Genomic DNA, 21321 nt, shown 5'->3' on the forward strand with positions numbered 1-21321 from the left:
ATATAATCCTAGGACTTTCTGTATATGTATGTCCAAGTTGAATAAAATCGCCAAAAATTGCTTTTAAAATCCCCAGATAGGACCCAACATCTAAAAATTTCAACAAAACAAATTACTGACCAAAACTAATTTTTGCAGGATTGTGCACACTCGCATGTTCACATTACGTTTATTTTTTTCTTTCACGTTACGATGCAATGCAAACCTAGGCCTACTAGACTGTGGGATGGACAAGGTGAGGTCACAGCCGAAAATACTACAAAGAGAAAATGAGATATGAGAAAAAAATGTATTTGTTCTTACCATCCAGAGCAGTTGAAACCACTATTTGACACACTTTAACACATAAATAATATAATCCTAGGACTTTCTGTATATGTATGTCCAAGTTGAATAAAATCGCCAAAAATTGCTTTTAAAATCCCCAGATAGGACCCAACATCTAAAAATTTCAACAAAACAAATTACTGACCAAAACTAATTTTTGTAGGATTGTGCACACTCGCATGTTCACATTACGTTTCTTTTTTTTCTTTCACGTTACGATGCAATGCAAACCTAGGCCTACTAGACTGTGGGATGGACAAGGTGAGGTCACAGCCGAAAATACTACAAAGAGAAAATGAGATATGAGAAAAAAATGTATTTGTTCTTACCATCCAGAGCAGTTGAAACCACTATTTGACACACTTTAACACATAAATAATATAATCCTAGGACTTTCTGTATATGTATGTCCAAGTTGAATAAAATCGCCAAAAATTGCTTTTAAAATCCCCAGATAGGACCCAACATCTAAAAATTTCAACAAAACAAATTACTGACCAAAACTAATTTTTGTAGGATTGTGCACACTCGCATGTTCACATTACGTTTATTTTTTTTCTTTCACGTTACGATGCAATGCAAACCTAGGCCTACTAGACTGTGGGATGGACAAGGTGAGGTCACAGCCGAAAATACTACAAAGAGAAAATGAGATATGAGAAAAAAATGTATTTGTTCTTACCATCCAGAGCAGTTGAAACCACTATTTGACACACTTTAACACATAAATAATATAATCCTAGGACTTTCTGTATATGTATGTCCAAGTTGAATAAAATCGCCAAAAATTGCTTTTAAAATCCCCAGATAGGACCCAACATCTAAAAATTTCAATAAAACAAATTACTGACCAAAACTAATTTTTGTAGGATTGTGCACACTCGCATGTTCACATTACGTTTATTCTTTTCTTTCACGTTACGATGCAATGCAAACCTAGGCCTACTAGACTGTGGGATGGACAAGGTGAGGTCACAGCCGAAAATACTACAAAGAGAAAATGAGATATGAGAAAAAAATGTATTTGTTCTTACCATCCAGAGCAGTTGAAACCACTATTTGACACACTTTAACACATAAATAATATAATCCTAGGACTTTCTGTATATGTATGTCCAAGTTGAATAAAATCGCCAAAAATTGCTTTTAAAATCCCCAGATAGGACCCAACATCTAAAAATTTCAACAAAACAAATTACTGACCAAAACTAATTTTTGTAGGATTGTGCACACTCGCATGTTCACATTACGTTTCCTTTTTTTCTTTCACGTTACGATGCAATGCAAACCTAGGCCTACTAGACTGTGGGATGGACAAGGTGAGGTCACAGCCGAAAATACTACAAAGAGAAAATGAGATATGAGAAAAAAATGTATTTGTTCTTACCATCCAGAGCAGTTGAAACCACTATTTGACACACTTTAACACATAAATAATATAATCCTAGGACTTTCTGTATATGTATGTCCAAGTTGAATAAAATCGCCAAAAATTGCTTTTAAAATCCCCAGATAGGACCCAACATCTAAAAATTTCAACAAAACAAATTACTGACCAAAACTAATTTTTGTAGGATTGTGCACACTCGCATGTTCACATTACGTTTATTTTTTTCTTTCACGTTACGATGCAATGCAAACCTAGGCCTACTAGACTGTGGGATGGACAAGGTGAGGTCACAGCCGAAAATACTACAAAGAGAAAATGAGATATGAGAAAAAAATGTATTTGTTCTTACCATCCAGAGCAGTTGAAACCACTATTTGACACACTTTAACACATAAATAATATAATCCTAGGACTTTCTGTATATGTATGTCCAAGTTGAATAAAATCGCCAAAAATTGCTTTTAAAATCCCCAGATAGGACCCAACATCTAAAAATTTCAACAAAACAAATTACTGACCAAAACTAATTTTTGTAGGATTGTGCACACTCGCATGTTCACATTACGTTTCTTTTTTTTCTTTCACGTTACGATGCAATGCAAACCTAGGCCTACTAGACTGTGGGATGGACAAGGTGAGGTCACAGCCGAAAATACTACAAAGAGAAAATGAGATATGAGAAAAAAATGTATTTGTTCTTACCATCCAGAGCAGTTGAAACCACTATTTGACACACTTTAACACATAAATAATATAATCCTAGGACTTTCTGTATATGTATGTCCAAGTTGAATAAAATCGCCAAAAATTGCTTTTAAAATCCCCAGATAGGACCCAACATCTAAAAATTTCAACAAAACAAATTACTGACCAAAACTAATTTTTGCAGGATTGTGCACACTCGCATGTTCACATTACGTTTATTTTTTTCTTTCACGTTACGATGCAATGCAAACCTAGGCCTACTAGACTGTGGGATGGACAAGGTGAGGTCACAGCCGAAAATACTACAAAGAGAAAATGAGATATGAGAAAAAAATGTATTTGTTCTTACCATCCAGAGCAGTTGAAACCACTATTTGACACACTTTAACACATAAATAATATAATCCTAGGACTTTCTGTATATGTATGTCCAAGTTGAATAAAATCGCCAAAAATTGCTTTTAAAATCCCCAGATAGGACCCAACATCTAAAAATTTCAACAAAACAAATTACTGACCAAAACTAATTTTTGTAGGATTGTGCACACTCGCATGTTCACATTACGTTTCTTTTTTTTCTTTCACGTTACGATGCAATGCAAACCTAGGCCTACTAGACTGTGGGATGGACAAGGTGAGGTCACAGCCGAAAATACTACAAAGAGAAAATGAGATATGAGAAAAAAATGTATTTGTTCTTACCATCCAGAGCAGTTGAAACCACTATTTGACACACTTTAACACATAAATAATATAATCCTAGGACTTTCTGTATATGTATGTCCAAGTTGAATAAAATCGCCAAAAATTGCTTTTAAAATCCCCAGATAGGACCCAACATCTAAAAATTTCAACAAAACAAATTACTGACCAAAACTAATTTTTGTAGGATTGTGCACACTCGCATGTTCACATTACGTTTCTTTTTTTTCTTTCACGTTACGATGCAATGCAAACCTAGGCCTACTAGACTGTGGGATGGACAAGGTGAGGTCACAGCCGAAAATACTACAAAGAGAAAATGAGATATGAGAAAAAAATGTATTTGTTCTTACCATCCAGAGCAGTTGAAACCACTATTTGACACACTTTAACACATAAATAATATAATCCTAGGACTTTCTGTATATGTATGTCCAAGTTGAATAAAATCGCCAAAAATTGCTTTTAAAATCCCCAGATAGGACCCAACATCTAAAAATTTCAATAAAACAAATTACTGACCAAAACTAATTTTTGTAGGATTGTGCACACTCGCATGTTCACATTACGTTTATTCTTTTCTTTCACGTTACGATGCAATGCAAACCTAGGCCTACTAGACTGTGGGATGGACAAGGTGAGGTCACAGCCGAAAATACTACAAAGAGAAAATGAGATATGAGAAAAAAATGTATTTGTTCTTACCATCCAGAGCAGTTGAAACCACTATTTGACACACTTTAACACATAAATAATATAATCCTAGGACTTTCTGTATATGTATGTCCAAGTTGAATAAAATCGCCAAAAATTGCTTTTAAAATCCCCAGATAGGACCCAACATCTAAAAATTTCAATAAAACAAATTACTGACCAAAACTAATTTTTGTAGGATTGTGCACACTCGCATGTTCACATTACGTTTATTTTTTTCTTTCACGTTACGATGCAATGCAAACCTAGGCCTACTAGACTGTGGGATGGACAAGGTGAGGTCACAGCCGAAAATACTACAAAGAGAAAATGAGATATGAGAAAAAAATGTATTTGTTCTTACCATCCAGAGCAGTTGAAACCACTATTTGACACACTTTAACACATAAATAATATAATCCTAGGACTTTCTGTATATGTATATCCAAGTTGAATAAAATCGCCAAAAATTGCTTTTAAAATCCCCAGATAGGACCCAACATCTAAAAATTTCAACAAAACAAATTACTGACCAAAACTAATTTTTGTAGGATTGTGCACACTCGCATGTTCACATTACGTTTCTTTTTTTTGTTTCACGTTACGATGCAATGCAAACCTAGGCCTACTAGACTGTGGGATGGACAAGGTGAGGTCACAGCCGAAAATACTACAAAGAGAAAATGAGATATGAGAAAAAAAATGTATTTGTTCTTACCATCCAGAGCAGTTGAAACCACTATTTGACACACTTTAACACATAAATAATATAATCCTAGGACTTTCTGTATATGTATGTCCAAGTTGAATAAAATCGCCAAAAATTGCTTTTAAAATCCCCAGATAGGACCCAACATCTAAAAATTTCAACAAAACAAATTACTGACCAAAACTAATTTTTGTAGGATTGTGCACACTCGCATGTTCACATTACGTTTATTTTTTTCTTTCACGTTACGATGCAATGCAAACCTAGGCCTACTAGACTGTGGGATGGACAAGGTGAGGTCACAGCCGAAAATACTACAAAGAGAAAATGAGATATGAGAAAAAAATGTATTTGTTCTTACCATCCAGAGCAGTTGAAACCACTATTTGACACACTTTAACACATAAATAATATAATCCTAGGACTTTCTGTATATGTATATCCAAGTTGAATAAAATCGCCAAAAACTGCTTTTAAAATCCCCAGATAGGACCCAACATCTAAAAATTTCAACAAAACAAATTACTGACCAAAACTAATTTTTGTAGGATTGTGCACACTCGCATGTTCACATTACGTTTCTTTTTTTTGTTTCACGTTACGATGCAATGCAAACCTAGGCCTACTAGACTGTGGGATGGACAAGGTGAGGTCACAGCCGAAAATACTACAAAGAGAAAATGAGATATGAGAAAAAAATGTATTTGTTCTTACCATCCAGAGCAGTTGAAACCACTATTTGACACACTTTAACACATAAATAATATAATCCTAGGACTTTCTGTATATGTATGTCCAAGTTGAATAAAATCGCCAAAAATTGCTTTTAAAATCCCCAGATAGGACCCAACATCTAAAAATTTCAACAAAACAAATTACTGACCAAAACTAATTTTTGTAGGATTGTGCACACTCGCATGTTCACATTACGTTTATTTTTTTCTTTCACGTTACGATGCAATGCAAACCTAGGCCTACTAGACTGTGGGATGGACAAGGTGAGGTCACAGCCGAAAATACTACAAAGAGAAAATGAGATATGAGAAAAAAATGTATTTGTTCTTACCATCCAGAGCAGTTGAAACCACTATTTGACACACTTTAACACATAAATAATATAATCCTAGGACTTTCTGTATATGTATGTCCAAGTTGAATAAAATCGCCAAAAATTGCTTTTAAAATCCCCAGATAGGACCCAACATCTAAAAATTTCAACAAAACAAATTACTGACCAAAACTAATTTTTGTAGGATTGTGCACACTCGCATGTTCACATTACGTTTCCTTTTTTTCTTTCACGTTACGATGCAATGCAAACCTAGGCCTACTAGACTGTGGGATGGACAAGGTGAGGTCACAGCCGAAAATACTACAAAGAGAAAATGAGATATGAGAAAAAAATGTATTTGTTCTTACCATCCAGAGCAGTTGAAACCACTATTTGACACACTTTAACACATAAATAATATAATCCTAGGACTTTCTGTATATGTATGTCCAAGTTGAATAAAATCGCCAAAAATTGCTTTTAAAATCCCCAGATAGGACCCAACATCTAAAAATTTCAACAAAACAAATTACTGACCAAAACTAATTTTTGTAGGATTGTGCACACTCGCATGTTCACATTACGTTTATTTTTTTCTTTCACGTTACGATGCAATGCAAACCTAGGCCTACTAGACTGTGGGATGGACAAGGTGAGGTCACAGCCGAAAATACTACAAAGAGAAAATGAGATATGAGAAAAAAATGTATTTGTTCTTACCATCCAGAGCAGTTGAAACCACTATTTGACACACTTTAACACATAAATAATATAATCCTAGGACTTTCTGTATATGTATGTCCAGGTTGAATAAAATCGCCAAAAATTGCTTTTAAAATCCCCAGATAGGACCCAACATCTAAAAATTTCAACAAAACAAATTACTGACCAAAACTAATTTTTGTAGGATTGTGCACACTTGCATGTTCACATTACGTTTCTTTTTTTTCTTTCACGTTACGATGCAATGCAAACCTAGGCCTACTAGACTGTGGGATGGACAAGGTGAGGTCACAGCCGAAAATACTACAAAGAGAAAATGAGATATGAGAAAAAAATGTATTTGTTCTTACCATCCAGAGCAGTTGAAACCACTATTTGACACACTTTAACACATAATATAATCCTAGGACTTTCTGTATATGTATGTCCAAGTTGAATAAAATCGCCAAAAATTGCTTTTAAAATCCCCAGATAGGACCCAACATCTAAAAATTTCAATAAAACAAATTACTGACCAAAACTAATTTTTGTAGGATTGTGCACACTCGCATGTTCACATTACGTTTATTTTTTTCTTTCACGTTACGATGCAATGCAAACCTAGGCCTACTAGACTGTGGGATGGACAAGGTGAGGTCACAGCCGAAAATACTACAAAGAGAAAATGAGATATGAGAAAAAAATGTATTTGTTCTTACCATCCAGAGCAGTTGAAACCACTATTTGACACACTTTAACACATAAATAATATAATCCTAGGACTTTCTGTATATGTATGTCCAAGTTGAATAAAATCGCCAAAAATTGCTTTTAAAATCCCCAGATAGGACCCAACATCTAAAAATTTCAACAAAACAAATTACTGACCAAAACTAATTTTTGTAGGATTGTGCACACTCGCATGTTCACATTACGTTTATTTTTTTCTTTCACGTTACGATGCAATGCAAACCTAGGCCTACTAGACTGTGGGATGGACAAGGTGAGGTCACAGCCGAAAATACTACAAAGAGAAAATGAGATATGAGAAAAAAATGCATTTGTTCTTACCATCCAGAGCAGTTGAAACCACTTTTTGACACACTTTAACACATAAATAATGTAATCCTAGGACTTTCTGTATATGTATGTCCAAGTTGAATAAAATCGCCAAAAATTGCTTTTAAAATCCCCAGATAGGACCCAACATCTAAAAATTTCAATAAAACAAATTACTGACCAAAACTAATTTTTGTAGGATTGTGCACACTCGCATGTTCACATTACGTTTATTCTTTTCTTTCACGTTACGATGCAATGCAAACCTAGGCCTACTAGACTGTGGGATGGACAAGGTGAGGTCACAGCCGAAAATACTACAAAGAGAAAATGAGATATGAGAAAAAAATGTATTTGTTCTTACCATCCAGAGCAGTTGAAACCACTATTTGACACACTTTAACACATAAATAATATAATCCTAGGACTTTCTGTATATGTATGTCCAAGTTGAATAATATCGCCAAAAATTGCTTTTAAAATCCCCAGATAGGACCCAACATCTAAAAATTTCAACAAAACAAATTAATGACCAAAACTAATTTTTGTAGGATTGTGCACACTCGCATGTTCACATTACGTTTCTTTTTTTTCTTTCGCGTTACGATGCAATGCAAACCTAGGCCTACTAGACTGTGGGATGGACAAGGTGAGGTCACAGCCGAAAATACTACAAAGAGAAAATGAGATATGAGAAAAAAATGTATTTGTTCTTACCATCCAGAGCAGTTGAAACCACTATTTGACACACTTTAACACATAAATAATATAATCCTAGGACTTTCTGTATATGTATGTCCAAGTTGAATAAAATCGCCAAAAATTGCTTTTAAAATCCCCAGATAGGACCCAACATCTAAAAATTTCAACAAAACAAATTACTGACCAAAACTAATTTTTGTAGGATTGTGCACACTCGCATGTTCACATTACGTTTATTTTTTTCTTTCACGTTACGATGCAATGCAAACCTAGGCCTACTAGACTGTGGGATGGACAAGGTGAGGTCACAGCCGAAAATACTACAAAGAGAAAATGAGATATGAGAAAAAAATGTATTTGTTCTTACCATCCAGAGCAGTTGAAACCACTATTTGACACACTTTAACACATAAATAATATAATCCTAGGACTTTCTGTATATGTATGTCCAAGTTGAATAAAATCGCCAAAAATTGCTTTTAAAATCCCCAGATAGGACCCAACATCTAAAAATTTCAACAAAACAAATTACTGACCAAAACTAATTTTTGTAGGATTGTGCACACTTGCATGTTCACATTACGTTTCTTTTTTTTTCTTTCACGTTACGATGCAATGCAAACCTAGGCCTACTAGACTGTGGGATGGACAAGGTGAGGTCACAGCCGAAAATACTACAAAGAGAAAATGAGATATGAGAAAAAAATGTATTTGTTCTTACCATCCAGAGCAGTTGAAACCACTATTTGACACACTTTAACACATAAATAATATAATCCTAGGACTTTCTGTATATGTATGTCCAAGTTGAATAAAATCGCCAAAAATTGCTTTTAAAATCCCCAGATAGGACCCAACATCTAAAAATTTCAATAAAACAAATTACTGACCAAAACTAATTTTTGTAGGATTGTGCACACTCGCATGTTCACATTACGTTTATTTTTTTCTTTCACGTTACGATGCAATGCAAACCTAGGCCTACTAGACTGTGGGATGGACAAGGTGAGGTCACAGCCGAAAATACTACAAAGAGAAAATGAGATATGAGAAAAAAATGTATTTGTTCTTACCATCCAGAGCAGTTGAAACCACTATTTGACACACTTTAACACATAAATAATATAATCCTAGGACTTTCTGTATATGTATGTCCAAGTTGAATAAAATCGCCAAAAATTGCTTTTAAAATCCCCAGATAGGACCCAACATCTAAAAATTTCAACAAAACAAATTACTGACCAAAACTAATTTTTGTAGGATTGTGCACACTCGCATGTTCACATTACGTTTATTTTTTTTCTTTCACGTTACGATGCAATGCAAACCTAGGCCTACTAGACTGTGGGATGGACAAGGTGAGGTCACAGCCGAAAATACTACAAAGAGAAAATGAGATATGAGAAAAAAATGTATTTGTTCTTACCATCCAGAGCAGTTGAAACCACTATTTGACACACTTTAACACATAAATAATATAATCCTAGGACTTTCTGTATATGTATGTCCAAGTTGAATAAAATCGCCAAAAATTGCTTTTAAAATCCCCAGATAGGACCCAACATCTAAAAATTTCAATAAAACAAATTACTGACCAAAACTTATTTTTGTAGGATTGTGCACACTCGCATGTTCACATTACGTTTCTTTTTTCTTTCACGTTACGATGCAATGCAAACCTAGGCCTACTAGACTGTGGGATGGACAAGGTGAGGTCACAGCCGAAAATACTACAAAGAGAAAATGAGATATGAGAAAAAAATGTATTTGTTCTTACCATCCAGAGCAGTTGAAACCACTATTTGACACACTTTAACACATAAATAATATAATCCTAGGACTTTCTGTATATGTATGTCCAAGTTGAATAAAATCGCCAAAAATTGCTTTTAAAATCCCCAGATAGGACCCAACATCTAAAAATTTCAATAAAACAAATTACTGACCAAAACTAATTTTTGTAGGATTGTGCACACTCGCATGTTCACATTACGTTTATTCTTTTCTTTCACGTTACGATGCAATGCAAACCTAGGCCTACTAGACTGTGGGATGGACAAGGTGAGGTCACAGCCGAAAATACTACAAAGAGAAAATGAGATATGAGAAAAAAATGTATTTGTTCTTACCATCCAGAGCAGTTGAAACCACTATTTGACACACTTTAACACATAAATAATATAATCCTAGGACTTTCTGTATATGTATGTCCAAGTTGAATAAAATCGCCAAAAATTGCTTTTAAAATCCCCAGATAGGACCCAACATCTAAAAATTTCAATAAAACAAATTACTGACCAAAACTAATTTTTGTAGGATTGTGCACACTCGCATGTTCACATTACGTTTATTTTTTTCTTTCACGTTACGATGCAATGCAAACCTAGGCCTACTAGACTGTGGGATGGACAAGGTGAGGTCACAGCCGAAAATACTACAAAGAGAAAATGAGATATGAGAAAAAAATGTATTTGTTCTTACCATCCAGAGCAGTTGAAACCACTATATGACACACTTTAACACATAAATAATATAATCCTAGGACTTTCTGTATATGTATGTCCAAGTTGAATAAAATCGCCAAAAATTGCTTTTAAAATCCCCAGATAGGACCCAACATCTAAAAATTTCAACAAAACAAATTACTGACCAAAACTAATTTTTGTAGGATTGTGCACACTCGCATGTTCACATTACGTTTATTTTTTTTCTTTCACGTTACGATGCAATGCAAACCTAGGCCTACTAGACTGTGGGATGGACAAGGTGAGGTCACAGCCGAAAATACTACAAAGAGAAAATGAGATATGAGAAAAAAATGTATTTGTTCTTACCATCCAGAGCAGTTGAAACCACTATTTGACACACTTTAACACATAAATAATATAATCCTAGGACTTTCTGTATATGTATGTCCAAGTTGAATAAAATCGCCAAAAATTGCTTTTAAAATCCCCAGATAGGACCCAACATCTAAAAATTTCAATAAAACAAATTACTGACCAAAACTTATTTTTGTAGGATTGTGCACACTCGCATGTTCACATTACGTTTCTTTTTTTTTCTTTCACGTTACGATGCAATGCAAACCTAGGCCTACTAGACTGTGGGATGGACAAGGTGAGGTCACAGCCGAAAATACTACAAAGAGAAAATGAGATATGAGAAAAAAATGTATTTGTTCTTACCATCCAGAGCAGTTGAAACCACTATTTGACACACTTTAACACATAAATAATATAATCCTAGGACTTTCTGTATATGTATGTCCAAGTTGAATAAAATCGCCAAAAATTGCTTTTAAAATCCCCAGATAGGACCCAACATCTAAAAATTTCAATAAAACAAATTACTGACCAAAACTAATTTTTGTAGGATTGTGCACACTTGCATGTTCACATTACGTTTATTCTTTTCTTTCACGTTACGATGCAATGCAAACCTAGGCCTACTAGACTGTGGGATGGACAAGGTGAGGTCACAGCCGAAAATACTACAAAGAGAAAATGAGATATGAGAAAAAAATGTATTTGTTCTTACCATCCAGAGCAGTTGAAACCACTATTTGACACACTTTAACACATAAATAATATAATCCTAGGACTTTCTGTATATGTATGTCCAAGTTGAATAAAATCGCCAAAAATTGCTTTTAAAATCCCCAGATAGGACCCAACATCTAAAAATTTCAATAAAACAAATTACTGACCAAAACTAATTTTTGTAGGATTGTGCACACTCGCATGTTCACATTACGTTTATTTTTTTCTTTCACGTTACGATGCAATGCAAACCTAGGCCTACTAGACTGTGGGATGGACAAGGTGAGGTCACAGCCGAAAATACTACAAAGAGAAAATGAGATATGAGAAAAAAATGTATTTGTTCTTACCATCCAGAGCAGTTGAAACCACTATTTGACACACTTTAACACATAAATAATATAATCCTAGGACTTTCTGTATATGTATATCCAAGTTGAATAAAATCGCCAAAAATTGCTTTTAAAATCCCCAGATAGGACCCAACATCTAAAAATTTCAACAAAACAAATTACTGACCAAAACTAATTTTTGTAGGATTGTGCACACTCGCATGTTCACATTACGTTTCTTTTTTTTGGTTCACGTTACGATGCAATGCAAACCTAGGCCTACTAGACTGTGGGATGGACAAGGTGAGGTCACAGCCGAAAATACTACAAAGAGAAAATGAGATATGAGAAAAAAAATGTATTTGTTCTTACCATCCAGAGCAGTTGAAACCACTATTTGACACACTTTAACACATAAATAATATAATCCTAGGACTTTCTGTATATGTATGTCCAAGTTGAATAAAATCGCCAAAAATTGCTTTTAAAATCCCCAGATAGGACCCAACATCTAAAAATTTCAATAAAACAAATTACTGACCAAAACTAATTTTTGTAGGATTGTGCACACTCGCATGTTCACATTACGTTTATTTTTTTCTTTCACGTTACGATGCAATGCAAACCTAGGCCTACTAGACTGTGGGATGGACAAGGTGAGGTCACAGCCGAAAATACTACAAAGAGAAAATGAGATATGAGAAAAAAATGTATTTGTTCTTACCATCCAGAGCAGTTGAAACCACTATTTGACACACTTTAACACATAAATAATATAATCCTAGGACTTTCTGTATATGTATATCCAAGTTGAATAAAATCGCCAAAAATTGCTTTTAAAATCCCCAGATAGGACCCAACATCTAAAAATTTCAACAAAACAAATTACTGACCAAAACTAATTTTTGTAGGATTGTGCACACTCGCATGTTCACATTACGTTTCTTTTTTTTGTTTCACGTTACGATGCAATGCAAACCTAGGCCTACTAGACTGTGGGATGGACAAGGTGAGGTCACAGCCGAAAATACTACAAAGAGAAAATGAGATATGAGAAAAAAATGTATTTGTTCTTACCATCCAGAGCAGTTGAAACCACTATTTGACACACTTTAACACATAAATAATATAATCCTAGGACTTTCTGTATATGTATGTCCAAGTTGAATAAAATCGCCAAAAATTGCTTTTAAAATCCCCAGATAGGACCCAACATCTAAAAATTTCAACAAAACAAATTACTGACCAAAACTAATTTTTGTAGGATTGTGCACACTCGCATGTTCACATTACGTTTATTTTTTTCTTTCACGTTACGATGCAATGCAAACCTAGGCCTACTAGACTGTGGGATGGACAAGGTGAGGTCACAGCCGAAAATACTACAAAGAGAAAATGAGATATGAGAAAAAAATGTATTTGTTCTTACCATCCAGAGCAGTTGAAACCACTATTTGACACACTTTAACACATAAATAATATAATCCTAGGACTTTCTGTATATGTATATCCAAGTTGAATAAAATCGCCAAAAATTGCTTTTAAAATCCCCAGATAGGACCCAACATCTAAAAATTTCAACAAAACAAATTACTGACCAAAACTAATTTTTGTAGGATTGTGCACACTCGCATGTTCACATTACGTTTCCTTTTTTTCTTTCACGTTACGATGCAATGCAAACCTAGGCCTACTAGACTGTGGGATGGACAAGGTGAGGTCACAGCCGAAAATACTACAAAGAGAAAATGAGATATGAGAAAAAAATGTATTTGTTCTTACCATCCAGAGCAGTTGAAACCACTATTTGACACACTTTAACACATAAATAATATAATCCTAGGACTTTCTGTATATGTATGTCCAAGTTGAATAAAATCGCCAAAAATTGCTTTTAAAATCCCCAGATAGGACCCAACATCTAAAAATTTCAACAAAACAAATTACTGACCAAAACTAATTTTTGTAGGATTGTGCACACTCGCATGTTCACATTACGTTTATTTTTTTTCTTTCACGTTACGATGCAATGCAAACCTAGGCCTACTAGACTGTGGGATGGACAAGGTGAGGTCACAGCCGAAAATACTACAAAGAGAAAATGAGATATGAGAAAAAAATGTATTTGTTCTTACCATCCAGAGCAGTTGAAACCACTATATGACACACTTTAACACATAAATAATATAATCCTAGGACTTTCTGTATATGTATGTCCAAGTTGAATAAAATCGCCAAAAATTGCTTTTAAAATCCCCAGATAGGACCCAACATCTAAAAATTTCAACAAAACAAATTACTGACCAAAACTAATTTTTGTAGGATTGTGCACACTCGCATGTTCACATTACGTTTATTTTTTTTCTTTCACGTTACGATGCAATGCAAACCTAGGCCTACTAGACTGTGGGATGGACAAGGTGAGGTCACAGCCGAAAATACTACAAAGAGAAAATGAGATATGAGAAAAAAATGTATTTGTTCTTACCATCCAGAGCAGTTGAAACCACTATTTGACACACTTTAACACATAAATAATATAATCCTAGGACTTTCTGTATATGTATGTCCAAGTTGAATAAAATCGCCAAAAATTGCTTTTAAAATCCCCAGATAGGACCCAACATCTAAAAATTTCAATAAAACAAATTACTGACCAAAACTAATTTTTGTAGGATTGTGCACACTCGCATGTTCACATTACGTTTATTTTTTTCTTTCACGTTACGATGCAATGCAAACCTAGGCCTACTAGACTGTGGGATGGACAAGGTGAGGTCACAGCCGAAAATACTACAAAGAGAAAATGAGATATGAGAAAAAAATGTATTTGTTCTTACCATCCAGAGCAGTTGAAACCACTATTTGACACACTTTAACACATAAATAATATAATCCTAGGACTTTCTGTATATGTATGTCCAAGTTGAATAAAATCGCCAAAAATTGCTTTTAAAATCCCCAGATAGGACCCAACATCTAAAAATTTCAACAAAACAAATTACTGACCAAAACTAATTTTTGTAGGATTGTGCACACTCGCATGTTCACATTACGTTTATTTTTTTCTTTCACGTTACGATGCAATGCAAACCTAGGCCTACTAGACTGTGGGATGGACAAGGTGAGGTCACAGCCGAAAATACTACAAAGAGAAAATGAGATATGAGAAAAAAATGCATTTGTTCTTACCATCCAGAGCAGTTGAAACCACTTTTTGACACACTTTAACACATAAATAATATAATCCTAGGACTTTCTGTATATGTATGTCCAAGTTGAATAAAATCGCCAAAAATTGCTTTTAAAATCCCCAGATAGGACCCAACATCTAAAAATTTCAATAAAACAAATTACTGACCAAAACTAATTTTTGTAGGATTGTGCACACTCGCATGTTCACATTACGTTTATTCTTTTCTTTCACGTTACGATGCAATGCAAACCTAGGCCTACTAGACTGTGGGATGGACAAGGTGAGGTCACAGCCGAAAATACTACAAAGAGAAAATGAGATATGAGAAAAAAATGTATTTGTTCTTACCATCCAGAGCAGTTGAAACCACTATTTGACACACTTTAACACATAAATAATATAATCCTAGGACTTTCTGTATATGTATGTCCAAGTTGAATAATATCGCCAAAAATTGCTTTTAAAATCCTCAGATAGGACCCAACATCTAAAAATTTCAACAAAACAAATTAATGACCAAAACTAATTTTTGTAGGATTGTGCACACTCGCATGTTCACATTACGTTTCTTTTTTTTCTTTCACGTTACGATGCAATGCAAACCTAGGCCTACTAGACTGTGGGATGGACAAGGTGAGGTCACAGCCGAAAATACTACAAAGAAAAAATGAGATATGAGAAAAAAATGTATTTGTTCTTACCATCCAGAGCAGTTGAAACCACTATTTGACACACTTTAACACATAAATAATATAATCCTAGGACTTTCTGTATATGTATGTCCAAGTTGAATAAAATCGCCAAAAATTGCTTTTAAAATCCCCAGATAGGACCCAACATCTAAAAATTTCAACAAAACAAATTACTGACCAAAACTAATTTTTGTAGGATTGTGCACACTCGCATGTTCACATTACGTTTATTTTTTTCTTTCACGTTACGATGCAATGCAAACCTAGGCCTACTAGACTGTGGGATGGACAAGGTGAGGTCACAGCCGAAAATACTACAAAGAGAAAATGAGATATGAGAAAAAAATGTATTTGTTCTTACCATCCAGAGCAGTTGAAACCACTATTTGACACACTTTAACACATAAATAATATAATCCTAGGACTTTCTGTATATGTATGTCCAAGTTGAATAAAATCGCCAAAAATTGCTTTTAAAATCCCCAGATAGGACCCAACATCTAAAAATTTCAACAAAACAAATTACTGACCAAAACTAATTTTTGTAGGATTGTGCACACTTGCATGTTCACATTACGTTTCTTTTTTTTTCTTTCACGTTACGATGCAATGCAAACCTAGGCCTACTAGACTGTGGGATGGACAAGGTGAGGTCACAGCCGAAAATACTACAAAGAGAAAATGAGATATGAGAAAAAAATGTATTTGTTCTTACCATCCAGAGCAGTTGAAACCACTATTTGACACACTTTAACACATAAATAATATAATCCTAGGACTTTCTGTATATGTATGTCCAAGTTGAATAAAATCGCCAAAAATTGCTTTTAAAATCCCCAGATAGGACCCAACATCTAAAAATTTCAATAAAACAAATTACTGACCAAAACTAATTTTTGTAGGATTGTGCACACTCGCATGTTCACATTACGTTTATTTTTTTCTTTCACGTTACGATGCAATGCAAACCTAGGCCTACTAGACTGTGGGATGGACAAGGTGAGGTCACAGCCGAAAATACTACAAAGAGAAAATGAGATATGAGAAAAAAATGTATTTGTTCTTACCATCCAGAGCAGTTGAAACCACTATTTGACACACTTTAACACATAAATAATATAATCCTAGGACTTTCTGTATATGTATGTCCAAGTTGAATAAAATCGCCAAAAATTGCTTTTAAAATCCCCAGATAGGACCCAACATCTAAAAATTTCAACAAAACAAATTACTGACCAAAACTAATTTTTGTAGGATTGTGCACACTCGCATGTTCACATTACGTTTATTTTTTTTCTTTCACGTTACGATGCAATGCAAACCTAGGCCTACTAGACTGTGGGATGGACAAGGTGAGGTCACAGCCGAAAATACTACAAAGAGAAAATGAGATATGAGAAAAAAATGTATTTGTTCTTACCATCCAGAGCAGTTGAAACCACTATTTGACACACTTTAACACATAAATAATATAATCCTAGGACTTTCTGTATATGTATGTCCAAGTTGAATAAAATCGCCAAAAATTGCTTTTAAAATCCCCAGATAGGACCCAACATCTAAAAATTTCAATAAAACAAATTACTGACCAAAACTTATTTTTGTAGGATTGTGCACACTCGCATGTTCACATTACGTTTCTTTTTTCTTTCACGTTACGATGCAATGCAAACCTAGGCCTACTAGACTGTGGGATGGACAAGGAAAATGTCTATAGTTTTTCATTTCCGTTGTGCGGCAAATGCAACCACGGTTCTTGGACATGATAATATGTAAAATATTATGAGTGAATACATGCAACATGTTGCCATCGCTAAATTCTGCTCCTGACCTCAAAATTAAAATAATAATATGCGAAATCGTACCATTGATTCGACTGGAAATTCCGCCATTCACCCCATGTGTTAAGGACTTCCGCGAACGCGCGCAAGCGTATACAATGCATATAACCTCGTTCGCGTTTATTTTTTATTCGTTGTAGAATCTACTATGGCGGATAAGATGTCGTCGTCTTCGTCGTGTTTTGACAGCGAAAATGACGATTTACCAATAGCAAATATATGCTACATGCACGTCTTACCCAAGGAAAGAGGGCCAGTTAATTTCTTTCAAGTAAAGAGCTAGAACAAATTTAGCCTTTGCTGCATTCGTTGGTGTAGACTACCTGGGACTTCAGAATAAAAATAGCTATTCGTGCAGCAGAGAAGTTTGCGATTGACTTGCATGCAGCCCGGCCAGTATTTCAGCAAGATCCGAATGGATCAAAATAAATATAGATGTACAGCTTTACTTTCAAAAGAGGGGGCACACCTCGAGTCGATTTTTTAAAAAGAAAATCACTTTTTCATGACAATCTAACTGTTCTTCTTTCTTTCCTTTTCCAGTTTTCACTTTTTAAGTTTTTTCTTAGTTCCCTTTCCCCCTTTCCTCTTTTTTCCCTTTCTTTCTCCCCCTTTTCTTCTTTTCCCTTATTTTCTAATTTCCTGATGAACTCCGCCAGGGGGGACAGCTTGCAAACTTCTCTGCTGCACGAATAAATTTAAATTTGTTCTAGCTCTTCACTTGAAAGAAACTTACTGGCCCTCTTTCCTTGTGTAAGACGTGCATGTAGCATATATTTGCTATTGGTAAATCGTCATTTTCGCTGTCAAAACACGACGAAGACGACGACATCTTATCCGCCATCGTATATTCTACAACGAATAAAAAATAAACGCGAACGAGGTTATATGCATTGTACACGTTTGCGCGCGTTTGCGGAAGTCCTTAACACACAGGGTGAATGGCGGAATTTCCAGTCGAATCAATGGTACGATTTTGCATATTATTATTTTAATTTTGAGGTCAGGAGCAGAATTTAGCGATGGCAACATGATGCATGTATTCACTCATAATATTTTACATATTATCATGTCCAAGAACCGTGGTTGCATTTGCCGCCCCACGGAAAGTCACAATTTTAGCGACCATCCCACAGTCTATACATGTATTCGGCTGGGAAACTTTGCATTGGCAGCACTGACATTGTATTTGTATATCATGTTCTGTGCACTATCATCGTGATTGAGATGGTCACGCGCAGATACTATTTTAGTACATCGTATTCATAGAGGTCTATAGACCAGTTCGTGGTTACTTCATGGGCAATTTTGGTCAAATGACCTTTCATTTCTTTCATCATGATAGGCAGATTTCAAAGCAAGATATTACGTAAGCTTGCCTTACATAGCAGGATGAAGAAATTTGATAGACCAGGTGACTAGAATAGCACACCAACGAACACTTAATGAAGATATTGTTGCATTCCTATTTTGAATGGATATCTTAGCATGTTGCACAATGTACTTGACAAACTGAAATACCAGTCGTTCGTGGAAGCATTGTTGTTTTTGTGGATGTAAATGAAAACGACAATTCAAAAGAATATATGAATGATCAAGACATCAAAGTTGGTGCTTATCTCATTAGATTTTAAAGCACCATGTCACTTTAGTACAAATGACCTTCTTCTGATCATGCGTAGAATCTTTTGATCATGCGCAGAAAGGAACTACGAACTGGCTTATTACTTAAAAAGAGCAAATTTTGCCGTTTTTCACCAAAACCTTCAAAAATCCTCTGAAATAGGGAAAAATTCCCATTTTTTTCAAAGTCCCAAATAAATATTTTTCGTACCAAGAATCTTCCAGAAATCCGCAAATTTTGAAAAATTGCAGATGGAAATTCGTAAATAGCAACGCTGATTATTCCATTATTAAATTCAACACAAATAGTGAATGTGTGACATCATCGGTTCCGCATTTTGCACTTCGCTCATAACATGATCTCTCTGATTTCAACTTGATTTTAGTGAAATTGTGGTCTCATATTTCTTTAAATGTCTCCTTTTAATCAAATGAAGGACTTATTATTAGGGGCATGATCTCATTCTTAGGAAAACAATTAGTTGATTCTTTAAACAAACTTTGGGTTCATTAACATTGCTGTCTTCTTTATCAAAAACATGGAAATCAAATCGAACCCACAACAAATACTAAAATATTCATAGTACTATGTATCAAAAATATAGATTTTATATACAATAAGACTTAGGATGAACTTAAAAAAATCAATGTATATATGTATTTATTTTCCAGAACACGTAAAACATAAGATAACAAATTTATTGATACGACAATAAACATAAAAGATAAACAACAACCAATGTCCGGGGATTACCCAAAATAAATTATCGATTTCTGTCTATCGGCTAACTCTCTCATTGGCTGTTTGGCTGTTATTACATTCATAGAACAAACTATACATTTCATGTATAGTGTTAGAGTGAGAGTAAAGAAAGAATAAAAAAGTATGCTTTTGGCATTCGACGGGAAACCGTTAAATTTATTACTATAACTTGAATACGCATTGATAATTGGAGGCAAATGAAAGAGAATATTTTTTTTCTTTTTCTTTTAAAGCAGTACTGGTCTTCTTTATTAGAATAAAAATATACACATAAATATGTACACAAACAAAAATTTTACAAGTTATTTAGTATAAGATTCCATTTGCTCATATTCATATACAACTTTTCCTTTCGTTTACCTTTCTCATTATCATATCTTTTTTTCATAACATATACGAACATAATTTTCAAATCATAAAACTTCATCTTTTCCATTGTAACTAATGTTATCTTGTAACATTTGTAAATAGAATATAATGCATAATTCAAAATTAAATTAATTTCTTTTCCTTTTTCTTTTCTTAGACCGTAAACAATATGCTGAGGCTTCAAACGAAAATTTTGAATTAAACATTTTTTTACGAGTGCTTCAACGTATTTCCAGAACTTATCAACCTCAATACAAAACCAAAACAAATGAAATAAATCACTCAACTTATTGCACTCACTACAAATATCAGTGTTTCTTAAATTCCATTTTTTTTAAGTTACTGAGAGTAGGTAATAAATTGTACATAAAATTGAAATTAAAGTGGGCTATGGCATTATCTTGAATACTTTTGAGTTTCAGTGTCCATGTAAAACAACCAAGAATTCTTAATTTCTACATCTAAAATTTCTCTCCAAAATAATTCGGCCCTTGATCTTTCAACATTTAATTGCAACATCTCTTGATAAATTTGTTTTACCCTAGAGTTACAATTAAGCAATGTATTACAGATGACATACATGACTCGTCATTCAAGATTGAATTTTTAAATTGTCTAAACAAAGCAAAGTTATTTTCTTTTAGTTGTTCTCTCCACATTTTTGGTATTGACATTATACAAACTGCATATTCTGACAACCATTGTCCATCAAGATTGACTAACTTTTCTTTTAACTTATTTACAGTAAGAACGGTATTCTCAGATACCAGATCACCAATGAACAAAATATTTGACCGTATCCAGTTCCTAAATAACAACATCCTTCCATTATGTCTGATATTGTTGTTAAACCATAACAATTCTTTGCAAATCTCTGCACTTGAGATTATTTTTTTCTTTTCCTTAAGCAATTTTTCTTTTTT

Source organism: Lytechinus variegatus, chromosome 6, assembly GCF_018143015.1.
Source record: "Lytechinus variegatus isolate NC3 chromosome 6, Lvar_3.0, whole genome shotgun sequence".
Classification (NCBI taxonomy): domain Eukaryota; kingdom Metazoa; phylum Echinodermata; class Echinoidea; order Temnopleuroida; family Toxopneustidae; genus Lytechinus; species Lytechinus variegatus.